The sequence below is a fragment of the Vanessa cardui genome, chromosome 28 (assembly GCF_905220365.1).
Source record: "Vanessa cardui chromosome 28, ilVanCard2.1, whole genome shotgun sequence".
Taxonomy (NCBI): domain Eukaryota; kingdom Metazoa; phylum Arthropoda; class Insecta; order Lepidoptera; family Nymphalidae; genus Vanessa; species Vanessa cardui.
This window is the reverse complement of record NC_061150.1, coordinates 4,356,034-4,361,797: the sequence shown is the minus strand read 5'-3', so window position 1 is coordinate 4,361,797 and position 5,764 is coordinate 4,356,034. Positions and strand designations below refer to the sequence as shown.

The following is a 5,764-nucleotide window of genomic DNA, read 5'->3' as shown; positions in this document are numbered from 1 at the left end:
AGGAAAGTATGTAATGGATTTGCCAATCCATTGATATATATGTATAGGGACAGATATAATATACAATTAATATAGAGTCCACCAGTGTTTGCACAGAATTTTGTGCACTAATAATATCTCCTACATTAGTCTCCCTTGAACCGAAATCAGTCCAGACTATATCATCATCATAAAATGGCTCGATTAGTTTTCAATTAATATACTCTGATAATGCTGAATTAATGTTAACAATTCTTTAAGCATAATAAATCTCCTTTTTCTAGGTAACAAGTATCAGTATTAATGAAATTTCAATTTGAACTTTAAGCGACAAATTGATTTTCAAGCAGATAAAGCTGCGAAATCAGCACATATAATTATAAAGATAAACACATTATCAGTGACGTCAGGTAATCATTTAATTTAAGTTATAATACAACTCGGCTCAGCATTGCTAACAGCAACTACGTAGTGAAGTGAAGCATTAAATCAATACTTAATGTTTTCGCTGGATCTGAAAATAGATAAAAGCTTTTTAAAAACAATATACCATCTAATTATTTTTATTCTGTCAAAATAGGCAGGCAGTCTGGTAAATGCTAGGTCTTTTAGTACTTATTGGTCTGGATACAAGTTTGTATGGATAGATAGTACCTACTTGGTGGTAGGGTGTGCAAGCCAATCTGGATAAATATAAATATTGGACAACATCACATACATTACTCTGATCCCAATGTAAGTAGCTAAGGCACTTGTGTTATGGATAATCAGAAGTAAACGATGGTACCACCACCCAGACCCAAAACAACATAAAGTTATGAATTTTCTACATCTACTCGGCCGGGAATCGAACCTCGGAGTGGCGTACCCATGAAAACCGGTGTACAAACTACTCGACCACGGAGGTCGTCGAATCGATAGGTACCACCTACTCATAAGATACTTTACAGCCAAGCAAGCCTTAGTATTTATTTCTTGTTTGAATGATCAGCACAAAGTACATAACATCTTAGTTCCCAAGGTTTGTAGCTATTGGTCGCCATAATGATTAAAATTTCTTACCACAACACTGTCTATGGGTGATAACGACCATTAACCATAGAAATAGTCACCACCAGATACAAATGCGAGGTAATTTCTCATTAACTAATTTAGGTGTGCGCTGTTTAACATCAATGTATCTTATCGTCATTTATCAACTAATAATTTCCCTTCACCATCGTATAACACTATGTGGGTTCAAGTAAATAACAAGAAACTCAAAAACCACTTTTAGAGTAAATAAAAAGAGGTGCAGTATGTAATTGACTGGTCTTGCTGGACTAAGGCCTCCGCTTTTTGTAACTCCTTGAGAATTGAAGAATCCACAAAATCGTGACTGGACACTCGTGGCAGGTTCCACCAGTGTTCCTACACCACCGAGCACAAGACTGATTTATTAACTTCAGCTCATGAAAATTCAGTGCTTGGCTGAGCTTAAGCTGTATCAATCCTTACTAAATATTTTCATGTAACCACTGGGGTCACCTTTTACTCAATACAGAATATTAATTCATAATTACTAACAATTAGTTGTCATCTGCGGATTTGCATGCTTTCAACATTACTTCATCCCAAATTTCATCAAAATCTATTTAGTGGTTTGGTCACCAGAGTTACTTTTGCATTTATAATATTCTTATTAACTCAATGTACTGCATACAAATCAAAGACTGCATTGTATCATGTAAATATTTAGACATATCTTTGATAAAATTATAAAGCACTAGCTTTTGCCCGCGACTTCGTTCGCGTGGACTTCAGGTTCGTCCCGTCTAGTCTAGTAATCGCTTAAAATCGCTTCGTAAATAAGCCATTATTTCTCGTACAAAGTAAAGGATAAAAAATGGTTATTGTGGGTTATTCCTAAGAGATAAACATATACCATCACGGACTTTTTTGTAGACCTTTTTAAGTTGTACAATACTGTAGTACATTGTTTTGATCTATCTTGTAGGATTCAGTCAGCGTATGCAATGTAAGCGCAAAAATTGTGTTTATTTACGACCTCACATTAGAAACCTAAAAAATTGTAGCCTATGTGTTATTCTGATGTATAAGCTATATTGTGGTAAAGTTTCATTCAAATCCATTCAGTAGTTTTTACGTGAAAGAGTAACAAACATCCATACATACAAACTTTCGCCTTTATAATAGTAGTAGGATGTGATACAATAATTGGCGTATGTTTTCATTTAAAAATATTAACTTTATTAATGAATCTTCTTAATGTGTACACATAACTGAACTGCTCCTAAACAGTTGGACCAATTTAGATGAAAAATAGGTGATGCTTCCATAGGTTATAGGATAACATTTTTATAAATAAATAAGTAGTTTAACCAGTAGAGAGTTTAAACAGGATGAGCAACTTCATAAAATATGATAATGAATAGCCTTTAACAATTAATAATACAACTTGTACTTACCGATATCATGAGTATCTAGAGCTTGAATTCTTTCAAGACGACGAGGACGACTCTTCTCTCACTGAAATGTAAATTAAAAAAAAGTAAAACATCAATGTTTATTACAAAAATATCATATTCATCTAATTAGACAGAGAAGGTTGGATAATATTTATCACTAAAAACATACTCATTGTTTAATACAAATTTAAATCTTGTAATAACATATACTAGTAATATTGTTTATTGTTTAATATGAATAAAACACATTTCATTACATACTATCCTATGTATGCTTAAATCTTTAAAACTATACAATTGATTATTAAGCAGTTTTTTTTAAATAGATAGAGTGATTTGAGAGGATAGTTTTGTATATTAATAATATAATACATGGACAATATAATAGTAAAGAAACACTGATAATTTTCTAATGTGATGTCGTAAATAAACCAATTGTGTAGTACAGTTAGTATCAGCTTAGCACCCTAGCAAAGCCAGGTGGTCCCTAGTATACTAATAATATAAGGCTTAGGTGAATTGTATTTTTATAATTGATATTACAGAGCCTTCAAAACAAATATTGTGCATTCTGAACCATTAGGTTTTTCTTTTCTTTCCAAGCTAAAGTGGAATTTTTATGGCTTGAAGAGAGAAATTAAAGTGAGTGATTGCTGTTAAACTATAATTGTGTGTTTAATGTTATATATTTTATTTTTATTTTGCAGTCATTTTTTCTACTTTGTTGCAAAGATTGGTGTCGCTTAAATAATTATACCAATACCTCGCATGTGTTGCACATTTAATACATGGCTCACAAACAAACCTAGAGATATTTTTACCCTTGGACTCAGTTTCCTACACTTTTGATAGAAAAGATTCCTAATTAGATGTGTAAAATAAGTGCTTCTCCCTATTGTCTAGTATATATCTTCTTGTAAAAACCACACTAGATTCATATTATATGTATAGATTGTTTATTGTAAAAGTTACACCAGCGACTAAACACTTAAAAATAATATTTAATATGGGCGACATTCAAGGTGAGACATCCATATAGGTGTACACAACATTAGATCTGTATACAACATAGATTTTTTGCATGCTGCACACGCCTTTAAGTGTAAATGCAATACATATTAGTATTTAAGACTTAGTTGTTTAGGATTTGATTGTGAATGCTGTATATGTTATGCTGTTGGTGTGTCTAAATAAATAAAAAAATAATAATAAAAAAAATATTGTTTATACATGGATGGTTTTGACCAGTTTTTATCTGATATGTATTAACAATCTGTAACAAGCATACCTACATCTTATCAAATTCCTAAACATTCTATTAGTATATTGTTACCTTTATTTATTATTTTTATTCAATTTGCAATAATTGTTTAGCTATATCTTATGGAAAAGTAAGATTGAAATAGTAAGATAGATTTAGAAAGTGATACTCACACATTTGAAGTCAATCAGCCAATAGCAGCCTGTAAATTTCCCACTGCTCGACTAATGCCTCTTCTATCAATCAGCCAGGGTCTCGTAGATATGTTACTTGTCCCCTGCCATGGTAGTCTGCACAGCAAGACGTGGTCTGAAAAAAGTTGCTTGAAGTTACAATCTCAAAATATCCTGGACATTGTGTTTACTATGAATACTTTTGTTTTATTTAATACAGCTATGGCTTGGCTCATGAAACTGGTAACACCATTGCCTGTAGTCATTGATACTTTAATCATGAACTTAAAATTCCTTACACAAATTGCATCACCGACCTTGGGAACTGAAATGTTATGTCTTTGCAGCTGTAGTTACACAGGCTCACTCGGCACTCGCACTTCATACTTTGAGGTGTACATGACACCAGTTCAAAAAATGATATCTTTAAATTGCAAAATTTTTCATAATAGTTAACGGCCATATTTATAGAAGATTTATCTTGATCAACAGTTAATATTAATAATTTAAACACAAGTACAGCAAGATACTCGAGCTGAATACAGAAAGATCTAAATTATGGTAAAAAGCAGGCGTTTATTTCGTATAAAAATATTACTAATAATCTGCGCGATCGATCATGGTGGAATAGCAAGAGAAAATATGGGAAGATGCGTCATAAATACATTTTAAAAAATTTAGTCGCTATTCATGAGACTCCTATGATAGAAGACATACTATGTTAAAATTGCTTTACATCTCACAAAAGACCGCCTGCATTTTTGGCCGCCATTGTTAAAACCAAATTTAAAATCGTTACATACCTATATGATATTTTTTATTTGTTTACTATAGTTAATTATTAGAACTTTTCTTATAATAAACTTTGAATAAATTAATGTATCAATTGCGTATAGTCTGAACTGATGTAAACAACACAATATTTATTTTTGATGTTTATTACACTAAATCTTTGAATTTAGTATTAAGTTAAAAAAATTAAATTAAATTCAATAAGGAGCGATGATGATCGTGCCATGACTGAAAATAATTCGTATAATTAAAAATATATATTTGGACTTACATGTAAATTGTTTGGTACCATTATAGCATGTTCTTTCAATTAAATAAAAGGTGTCCCTTTTTTATTAAGTACAAAACTGACTATACTCCGACACGAAAAGTAGATGAAATGAACGGGAAGACGGGACCGGTAAAGTGACAAGGAACTCAAGAAAGTTTTAAAGGAACTGGAAGTAGAATCTTGCATCAATAGTACCAACATTATATTGAGAAATCGATTAAAAAATTATTTTATTCGATTATCATTGCTGTAAAAAATAATTCTCCGTTTGTGTATTATTGTTATTATATTTTACCAATAAATTATTCGATTAAATTTTATTCATTTTAGAACACTAATGAAGAAATATAAAAATGAATTATGTGTATCATAGGAATGTTCAAACCTACTAAAATTGTTTTGTTGTTTTAAATAAACGATTTTAAACTAACGTATAAAATAATTGGTATTAGTATGATAGATCCCTAATTACTGGTACTTTTCCTACCGAATGGAAAGAGGCGCATGTAGTACCAATTTATAAGAAAGGGGATAGGAATTTAGTCAGTAATTATCGCCTGATTTCCATTTTAAATCATTTTTCAAATATATTTGAACAAGTTATCTGCGACAAGCTCACCCTTCTCGTAAATAAAATGATAGCAAATAAAAAACATGGATTCTAGGAAAAGGTCGACAGTAAGCAACCTTGTTAGTTATGTTTCAGATCTCTCTAAATATGTAGATGATGGGACACAAGTAGACGCCATAGTATGCCTTTAGCCCAGCAGGGGGAATTTACAGGCTGTTACTTTACTTTACTAAGTAGACGCCATATATA

At 31.4% G+C, this 5,764-nt stretch overlaps 1 long non-coding RNA gene across 1 annotated transcript; it reads right to left on the bottom strand.

Moving 5' to 3' along the window:
• Nucleotides 1-376: 376 nt before the first annotated feature.
• LOC124541570 lies at nt 377-5,120 on the bottom strand. The gene is made up of 4 exons (XR_006967259.1): nt 4,945-5,120; nt 3,882-4,017; nt 2,448-2,508; nt 377-493 (listed from the first exon to the last, which is right to left on the bottom strand). It is a non-coding gene; the product is annotated as an uncharacterized LOC124541570 (long non-coding RNA).
• Nucleotides 5,121-5,764: the final 644 nt, after the last annotated feature.